Below are 10753 nucleotides of genomic sequence, written 5' to 3'. Positions count from 1 at the left end.
CCAACTGGGGTATCATTTATTTGACTGTTTAATTGTTTTTAAAGAAAACAGCACACAGACGCGCCTAAAGATCCTATATTGAGCGAACGAGCAAATGAAATAAAAAAAAATCCGCTTTGCACTTGAAAAGTGTAGGTTGAATATTTCATTGATAACTACAAATATCAATTTCAATTCTAAGGCTAAGTTGCACCATTTTATTTTAACCGTGACTATAACTATAACCGGAGTTTGACAGACTTTTGACGTCAGCCTCAGCTATGTAATTTTATTGTATTGTATTTGCCATACACGTTTTTCAAATACGAATTCTGTTTGTTCACAGATATAGTGTTATCCTGACAATATCAACGAACGCTTCTGACGGGTTTGCCTTAATAAACGGTAAGTTCAGTTACATTTTATTCTTTATATCATATATTGTGTACAAAAAGAACAAGGAGCTTAGAGGCTATAAACTAAATGTATCATCAGATGTCAATAAGACCCGTTTTCTGTACCTACTCGTACCTATTGATTCAAGCTCATGATAGTGAAAATAATTTGAAATTAAACCTAAAGATTTTGATTTTTAATCGAGTTCTAATTAATCGATTAGTTATAGGTAAGTATACTTTTAGTATGATCTATAGTTGGCAGTCGAAAAAAATGTGCTTACAGAAAGAGAAAATTAATTTGCACTCACTCTTGTTTCTTACAACTGTGAATGAACTACAAATTAAACATCATAAGAGTAAATACAAAATTCTTAATAACCATTATTTATTAAAGTACTTTTACCTTAAAATAAATGTAAAAGGATTTTCCAAGTATGTAACCTTCAGTTCATTGTTAACGCGACGTAGGTACAGTCAATGGCCTAACGCAGAATATTTAACATCTAGACGCAATATAAATACAAAAAGATTTCTGTTGTACCACGTACAGACAGACAAATAGAATCCGAAGTATTGATCGATTAAATTTTTGAACGAATATTGAAAACTTTTGGTAGATAAATCAGCCACTCAATTTAGAAGTTTACGAGGTAAAGGCACGTTCACAACACAATTCAAATAGCGATGTTTAATGTTTACACAATGATTTCATTAAGCCCGTTTCACGTGTAAAATTTTGTAAATATTTCAGTTTAGTTCGAATCCATACATCTGTAAGCGGTTAAATGAATCTTAACCTTTAACTGGTGACAAGCGGTCTCACAGGCCGGGCGGCGTCAGCGAAACATCGTTTCACCCCCTTCTCCGTACTTCCCATGTTTCACCGCTTCAGTAGCTTCAAGTTTAGTTGTGTTTACGCCGTAGATAAGGATATTTGCATCATTCAGCTCCAAATCGGCAAGTTACATCGATGTAAAGTTCAGCAGCGGTCTCTCAGACCGCATGTCACCAGTTACGTGTAGGGCATGCATTATTCGTTCGATATTGTTATTCGAATATTTCGAATACTAAAATTTATGTTATTCGAATACTTCGGATAATACGAATTTTTCGAATACTGCTTTTTTTCAATATAATGTAAATTAAAATAAACACTTTTATGTCTATAATCATTATAATAAGGATAAATTTTTGCTTATTACAATCTCTAATAACTACAACTTTAATAACTACTTGAAAAAAAAAGAAAAAAAATACTTTCTTGTGTTTAGAAAATAGGAACGTAAGAAACTGCGAGCATCCTAACGTATCATTCATAGAACATCTCAAATGATTACTAAGAACCTTATCATCATCATCATCATCTCAGCCATAGGACGTTCACTGCTGAACATAGGCCTCCCCCAATGCTTTCCATGTTGCCCGGTTGGTAGCGGCCTGCGTCCAGCGCCTTCCTGCTACCTTAATGATGTCGGTCCACCTTGTAGGTGGACATCCCACGCTGCGTTTTCCGGTACGCGACCTCCACTCCAGAACCTTGCTGCCCCATCGGCCGTCAGTTCTGCGTACTATGTGCCCTGCCCATTGCCACTTCAGCTTGCTAATCCGTCGGGCTAATCAGTCAGTTAATATAAATTAGAAGACTGAGGAGTATAACTTGCCAATATGCTTGGCGTTCGTGGACTATGAGAAGGCCTTCGATTCGATCGAGACTTGGGCATGGGCAGTGCTACAGTCTCTCCAGCGGTGCCGTATTAACTATCGGTACATCGAGTTGCTGAAGTGCTTGTAAAAAACGCCACCATGTCGATCCGAGTACAGGACCAGAGCACGAGGGCGATTCTTCTGCAGCGAGGCGTTAGGCAGGGAGATGTTATATCTCCGAAACTGTTCACCACAAAAGAACCTATTAGCTGAAAAAACATGTTCAGCTTCGACACTCGGTAAGTGGAATTATAAGTAGAAAATCATAAACACACTGTAGGTGAATGCTTTTTGGACCGCCTTGATCTAATAACGCCATCTCCACCCTAACAGACGTTTCCAAGTTATCGTTATCGGCCAAATTTTTGTTTGACTTGATACCTCAGCAGCACCTTGCAAAGATTCATAATTTTTTGTTATTAACTGTTCCTTAAACGTCTTCGTCGCCTGTGCTCTTTCATCTTCAAAGCGCTGTCTTTGTATTTCTCCCAAAGTAAAATTTAAAAAAAACTTGAGGAAAAACTCAGACAAATCATAACTTTATTTTTGAAACATCAAAACCTAAACAAAACAACTATTTTTTTAATAAAAATTGTTGAAACTTAAAATTAATAATCCGTGGATCCACCTATAATAAGACTCTCCTGACACATCTGCAGCGGTTCTGCATACTCAAAACAAGGGTGTCAATATCCTGTTGTGGGATACTGTCCCAAGTCCTGCTAAGACGCAAGAAAACCTGGTTTTCATGCACCATATCTTCAGGGAAATTCCTAAGAGCTCTTCTCTGAAGCATATCCCAGGCATGCTCAATAGGATTTAATAGTAATTTAATAGATGAAAACCCGGCTTCGCTCGGGTGCAATTTGACTCATAATACACTATTCTAGGTGCAAAATGTAGATAGATGTTTCTGTAGTCATCGGTTCTCAAAGAATATTAAATATAGCATATAGCTTCGTTAGTTGTGTTTAATAAATATGGTAAATAAAAACTGCAAATGTTTTTACACAAATTATTTTTATTTTAAATCAACATTCAAAATAAACTAAGACAAATTAACAAAACAATCAAATTCAATCTTTAATATAGGTTATGTAAATAACTCTTATTAATAGTCAGAAACGGGATCAGATAAGAAAATACTATTTTCATCAATATCTGGCTCCGGAAGTCCGAAATCTGTTAGTCTCTTTCCGTGGAGTTTTAATGTTTCATCAATTTCTTGTAAAGCCAACTGTTTGGATAATATTTCAGGGCGGGATCTTGTAAAGTCATAAGTGCCACTTGTGGTCTAAACTGAATAAGTATTTTTGATTTTTGAAAGTTTTCGATAAAATGTGATGCAAATTTTTCCCAAAGAGCATTTGGATCAGTTACTTCACAAAACACGCAAATTAACGCAAACAGCTGTCGTAATTGCCGAGGAAGTTTGAAACCAATTGCTTCATCCAAACATCTTTCCATGAAATGTGTCGGAATTTCAGTGTAAAGATATTGTCGAGCACTTTCATCTGTTCTGTTTAGTTCAAAAAATGCTAATAATATTTCTGGAATTGGCTTTCAGACTGTCTGGGTCTATGTATACCTTCCCATTATGACAACAATTTTTAAAATGATTTTTAATTTTTTCACCTAAAAAATGAAGTGCTTGACATTGAACACATTCATAAATCATAGAACCAACTGAATGTACTGATACTTGAATGGTGTTATTTGAAAGTGCTAAATATAAATAGTTAGTCCTGGGGGGCTGATATTCTGTACTAAACCTGCTTGAATATTTACGTTTTTTCGGGGGTCTGCCCGCCATTTGATATGTTTTCTTTCTCTTCTTCTTCTAAAGAAATAAAACCACTGCTGACTGACAGCAGCTGTTTTTCTTTGTTGTCCGAAGAAGCATCATCACTGCTGACTGACAGTAGCTGTTTTTTCTTGTTGTCCGAAGAAGCATCATCAATCATCTATGAATCCTCGATTAGCGTCAACTCTTCGTTATCAACCTTAAAAGAGAAATATATTTATGAATAGCTAATTTAAAGCTTTAATTTAAAGATTTAATTTAAATTTTTAATGCTATATTTTGTTACTCTTATTAAACAAATTTAATAAGATGTGATGAAAAAATACACCACATGCAGGAATTGAACCTACATCCTCGACTTCTCCGTTGTCGCGCTCTTACCATCTGAGCTGAGTTTAATAAGAGAAATATATTTTATTTTTAGACAAATATTCAAATAATAATAAGTATTGTGAATGTATGTAGGTGTAGGTATATTCTCCCACCTCTATATTTATTTATACCTCTGTGAAAGATAAATAAAGTTTATTTATTATTATTATTATTTTACTTTACTCAGTGACCTACACTATTAACTTACCTGAAAGTCATCAAATAAATCTTGTGATGCAGCAGAAGCAGCTTTTTGCTTTTTAGGAAAAAGGTTTGATAGTGCCCGAGCCTTGTTTATTCTTAACTGCCTAATTGTTTCTAAGCCACAACCCTCGCAATAATTGAAATTATCTGCAAAAATATGACTTACTTGACTTATGGTCCTATGTCCCCTAGATGGGGCAGAGGGCGTCCACAACAGTCCCCCATCTCGTTCGGTCTTGAGCTTCTCGCTTGATCTCGCTCCAGGTCTTGCCGATCTTCTTCGCCTCGTCCGCTACAGTGCGCCGCCAAGTTTGCCTGGGTCGACCACGTTTGCGTTTTCCTTGGGGATTCCAATCCAGAGCCTGCTTAGGGATGTGATCGGGGTCCCTTCGGAGAGTGTGGCCAATCCAGTTCCACTTGCGGCGCTTGATCTGCTGGTCGATCGGAATTTCGTGGCAGCGTTCCAATAGCTCGACGTTGGAGATTTTCTCGGGCCAGTATATGCCGAGAATTCGGCGAAGGCAGCGGTTGATGAAGACCTGCAGCTGGTGCGAGATAACCTTTGTGACCTTCCACGTTTCACACCCATACCGAGTATAATGTTGTCGCATTCCACACATCGACTGCACATTTGCATTTGTTTGCAGTTTCTTACAAATATTTTACCATTACAAAAATTGCATGTCACTGGAATTTATCACTGTGCGAAACTAAATGACATTGACATTTGAACTTCAACTTTTATGGTTATGGCTAATATTCTTTTTCTGTGGTTGAATCGGCCAATATAACTGACCCACGCTGAACTGTCCCGCCAAACTCAATGACAGGGGGGCGCTACCATCGTTCAACTATATGGTTTCCAACATGGCAAAAATCTGAACCAGCGATCCGGTATTGACGGTGGCGCCCCACTGTCAATGTCATCGACAGGACAGTCCAGTATTTTGGAACTATACCAGGTTTAAAGAAAAAACACAACAAAGAGTATATTATCATAAAAATCGCGAAACGCACTGATTTCCATTTATTTATGGATCGATGACAACCCAGCAAATAGTTTATGGTTTTGGCGTTGATCGCATAGTGAGTGGATGGTGAACTACTAAAGATGGCGACAGCGGTTTGTTTGTCAGTGCCATCGGAATTTAACGAAATTCTCCATTATCCGAATTTTGCGGATATATGTTGTCGACTCAAAATCGTTATTTTTTAATGCTTTGTTATTCATATAAGGTTTCGATCCAGTCTACCGTACCCCTTGACGAAATTATTAATATAGATTATTAGCATTGCTTAAGTAGTTTGAGGTCGGATATTTTTACAAGTTTTTAATAGGAAAGGCGTATTCGTATTGTTCGAAAAAACCGAATAATTATGTAGATGCTATTCGAATAATAAATTTGGCGAATATCCGAATAATATGGATATCCGGATATCCGAATTGCGTGCCCTAGTTACGTGACATTTTTTTCATACAGTTTTTTCGTATTTTTACAGTTTTTACTTGCAATTGATACTTAAATAACTCCAAAAAAGAAGCGTAGGATCATTAGTTGGGAATATAGTGCCATACTTTATGAAACGACTTGAAAATTCGCCACTTGAAAAATATCCGGAAAAGGAAGACTCAATTGGGTCGGAAGCCGAATATGTTCCCGAAAACATCGTTCAGGAGCAAAGTGACCATGATTCAGAAGCCGAAGAAAGTGTTTTTGAAGATGAAGGACCAATTGACGAGAATCAGTCAGAAAGTGAAAATGACGGTCCACTTTTATGCCAAACAATAAATGCCCTGACAGCCAATAAAAAATACAAAAGTTTCACCACTGCCAGTTTTCTAAAATGATGGGTTACCTATGTGTGATTGGTTTTTTTAAATTGATTATCATTAGAACTATAATAAAAAATACTAATTTTGTTATAATTTGTTGATTTAAATTTCTTTATTTGCGATTATAGATCTCATCTCTAGTTTTTTGATTTTTATTACTACATATAATTTAACAGCAAGTTCTGCATTAAAAATGATATTTAGAGTTTATTATTTTATTTAAATTTAATTCTTCTATATGCTAGTAATCTGTTTTTAAAGATTGTGGTATGCTACCTTACCTAGTTTCTATGCTACAGTCTTGATACGGTAGCGGCCTCTCAGACCGTACGTCACCAGTTACGTTACACAAAAACCATGTCACCAGTTAAAGGTTAAACCATAACTGTTCTATTACTTATAAACTTATACGGCCATAAATTATATTATTTAGGTCCTTAAAGTTAAATTTCTGTGATCAAAACTATAATTTTTGTCTTTTTGATTTTCGGATCAATTTAGAATGCTCAAACAACGAAAATGCTACAACTGCAATAAGGAGAGTCATATGCACACTTTCTAAAATCGCCATCTTATCGCAAAGCCGATTTCCTCCACAAAACCCCCTCCATAAATAACCGAGTTACTTCAACTCATCATTAAAATTACGACAAACATGATCGCAGATGTCACCAGTAAAGAGTGACATCACAAAAAAAAATGTCTCAAAACCGTAACACGCAATATCCGCTGTGTGTACGCGACCTTTGGCGGGCGGACAAGGGCGGCTAATGTCAGACAGTGTGTTCACCCGCGCTAAACTAATTGCAGCGAACAATACTGGGATTTGTACACAAATGGGATTATCGGAGGTATTGACGTTTATGACGGTGATCAGGCAGATTCGGCTTGAGAGGTCGTTACCTGGTCGGACGATAGGTAAGGACGGACTGAAAATGGCAGATGTGGTTTATAAATGGTGCCCGCGATTTGTATTATTACTTCGAATAACAATTCCTTTCTTTGTGGTTTGAAACTTAATGAAAGTCAAAAAGGAAGAAAACAAAAGATAATTATAATGCTATCAATATTCCCTTTGGGAAGAAATCTTTTAAATAGTGTTAATGTCCAGGTTTTTTAGTTTCTTTTAAAGTTTCTAGATAAGATTTTACGCGGTATTAGAACTTAGATCTTAAACAACGATGTAGTAGAGATATGAAGAGATGTTTTCTGATGTGGTTCCAGCAAGATTTTCATTTGTTTATACTGTAAATAGACTGCGACATCTCCTACATGTTGTAAGAAAGAAATAACTGCCAAAAACAAAAGACTCTCGCACTGAGTTCATCTTACAGAACGTCAATCTGCACTCATTGGCATTGTAAAACTATATTACAAGTTGTGACATTGTAACCTCCTTGCAAGTATTGTGCTTGTCATGTTAAGTTATGCGGCAAGCGAAAATAGGACACACGTATCCAATGAACTAAGTATTGTATGCTGCATTCGTATTGTGTGAGCAGTTGTGCAGTACCTACCTACTCGTAGTTTTATTCAAATGTAGGTAAATAAATAATAAAGAATAGGCAGTGAGTACAGAGTTACAGAATTTCAAACCAAAGTGCATTTCAGTAGCACTAATATAAAAAAAAAAAAAAAAAAAAAACCACTGATTTTCATAAATAAGTCTTTTTAGGTAGCCTCATTTGAATGGGTATTGTTTTTTAAGAATTTTAGATTCATTTTTAGAATATTCATTTTACTCATCTAGAAATCAAATCCAGTATCAAGAGAGGCAAGTTCTCTAACTTCAAGTTATAATATTGTCATTGTCACAGGTCCATAGTTAGCTACATTGCTTTGTATTTAATATCAACTTACAAAAATAAATTATTCCACTTGTGACGACCGCGAACAAAAAAATTTACATGCCATCCGTCAATGTCAAACTTTTCCTTTTTTTATTTTTTTCATTCGCCAATCATTACGTCATTATAATATTTAAAAAAAGAACGTGCATTTTCGTATATTAAAAATTCTCGCCAACTGTGTTGTCGAAAATTGAAAACTACCTAATATTTATGTGCAAAAAGTAAAAACGGTGTATTAGGGCTGCAACAAGCTACGAGTCGCATATTTATTTATTTAAAAAGGTGAAATTGCCGAGCTTAGATAGGATCCCATTCCATTTGAGATAATAATCCAATACCTACCGTTTGATGTAAAAAGGCACTGTATACTTCATATCGACGGCAGAAAGCGATTTTGTCGTATCTCAAAAAGTCCGATTTTACACCAGAGCAAAAAAACTATTTCAAAAATTCATAAATCTTAAATTAAGAAAGTTAGAACGCTGAAATTTTACATGTTTTTTCTACTAATTAAACTTTATTTAATAAAGGTGATTGGAATATTCTAGAGTTACTACTTCATTGACTTTTGACTAGTTACAGCAATTGATTTTTTAATATCGAGCTGCAGAAATGTTGTATCAGGAAGGTAAAATGTATGGCTTATTTAAGTTGACTTCAGTTCCCAGGCAGCGGATCTGCCGTATCTCAAAGAAACGATAAACTCTACAGGGCTATTTAGCTGTATGGACCTTTTAATGAAATAACTTTCTACATTTGAAATGTTTTATATACAATAAGAGTCAGAGATGTGAAAACAATAAAATACTGTATCTTTTTCTTAACTGTTTTATTTAAATTTTAAGAATGTAATGGCACAAAAAAATCAGTCTGTTTTTTAATTATAATAATCAGTCCGACAAAAATTCTTCTTTATTAGTTTATCTCTCTTCTTCATTAATTTTAAGAAGCATACACTTTCTCTTTAAAAGTTTAACAATCAGCCTACCATGGTTTTTCTTCTTCATTAGTTTCAGCAATCAATCTGCTAAATTCAGTATTAGTTTTTAAACTAAATAAAAAGAATCATCATGTTACTTTTCCTTCTTTGTTCCTTAGTTACATAAATCAGTCTGCTATACTTTCTCTTTATTGCTTGCAACAATCACTTACTTATACTTTGTCCTGAGGTTTGCCACTTATTATTTTTAAACACGTAAACAACAAGTGCCGTGTGGGGGGGACGGCCATAAAGAATACTCTTCCCCACCGCCAACAGGAGGCGTGTCGTAATAGGCGACAAAATCCCTGCAGCACCGGACGGGCAGCAGCGTATGCGTGTGAAACCTCACAAAAAAAACTGCGATCTCTAACCCGCCTGCCAAGCGTGGCGATTAAGGCAAAATACCCTCATGAAGAGACACAAAAAAACACGGCCCCTAGTCCCCGGCGGCCCCACTATCCCGGGCCACGGTAGCGGTCACGGTAACGGTGGGGCGAGAGGTGCTAAGAATCACCGGGTACCGACAGGCTACCAACCCCGACGACCTCTGGCCCTGGCAACATTTAACACTCGCACGCTGCGGCCTGACGTGAGGCTCGCCGAACTCGAGGAAGAACTGAGCAGGTTGCGGTGGGATATCGTAGGATTATGCGAAGTCCGAAGAGAGGGGGAGGACACCATAATCCTGAAATCCGGAAACCTGCTCTATTTCCGGGAGGGCGACCAACAGTCCCAGGGTGGTGTCGGGTTTATCGTCCACAAGTCCCTTGTCAACAACGTGGTCCAGATCGAGAGTATTTCGGCGAGGGTAGCGTACCTTATTACCAAATGGTATTCGCTGAAGGTCATACAGGTATACGCACCGACCACGGAACACCCTGACGACGAAGTGGAGACTATATGTATATGAGGATATTTCCAGAGCCATACATAGCTCCCGGTCCATTTTACCGTTGTGAAGCTTGACTGATGAAGTCTACGCTCCGCCCAGCGCCCATCCAACTCCAAAACCCCGAAAGCTTTCAGCTCGAGTTGCAAAATCGTTTCGAATGCCTAGGAGACTGCGAAAATGTGGACGAATACAATGACAGGTTCGTAGAAATTGTCCAAACGACTGGGTCTAAGTTCTTTAAAACCCGTCGTTCAAAAGAAACCAAAAAGATCTCTGACCTCGCCAATAAACTTATAGAAGAGAGACGAAACTTGGTTCTGCAGTCCTCTGAAGATGCTGCTCAGTATCGGCGTCTTAACAGACAGATCTCCAAGTCTTTGACTCGCGACCTACGCCAATTTAATACAGATCGTATTAAAGAGGCGATTGAGCGTAACAAAGGCTCTAAAGTGTTCGCAAGGGATCTGTCTGTTGGCCAAAGTCAACTGACCAAGCTGAAGACCGAGGATGGCAGAGACATCTCGTCGGGGCCTGAGTTATTGGAAGAAGTTGAGAAGTTCTATGGACAATTATACACGAGTGTACTTCCCAAATCTAGCTGAAGACCCAAAAGCTAGATTGACCCGACACTACACCGAAGATATCCCGGACGTCAGTCTGTACGAGATTAGAATGGCTCTCAAACTGCTGAAAAACAACAAGGCACCGGGTGATGATGGAATTACGGCTGAGCT

The 10753-nt window shown here is 37.3% G+C and overlaps 1 long non-coding RNA gene across 1 annotated transcript; it reads right to left on the bottom strand.

Moving 5' to 3' along the window:
* Positions 1-4047: 4047 nt before the first annotated feature.
* On the bottom strand, positions 4048-5416 carry LOC135072268 (uncharacterized). The gene is made up of 3 exons (XR_010257389.1): positions 5053-5416; positions 4466-4608; positions 4048-4084 (listed from the first exon to the last, which is right to left on the bottom strand). It is a non-coding gene; the product is annotated as an uncharacterized LOC135072268 (long non-coding RNA).
* Positions 5417-10753: the final 5337 nt, after the last annotated feature.

The sequence above is a fragment of the Ostrinia nubilalis genome, chromosome 5 (assembly GCF_963855985.1).
Source record: "Ostrinia nubilalis chromosome 5, ilOstNubi1.1, whole genome shotgun sequence".
NCBI lineage: Eukaryota > Metazoa > Arthropoda > Insecta > Lepidoptera > Crambidae > Ostrinia > Ostrinia nubilalis.
Note: the sequence above shows the minus strand (reverse complement) of the source record. Positions and strands in the feature narration are given on the sequence as shown.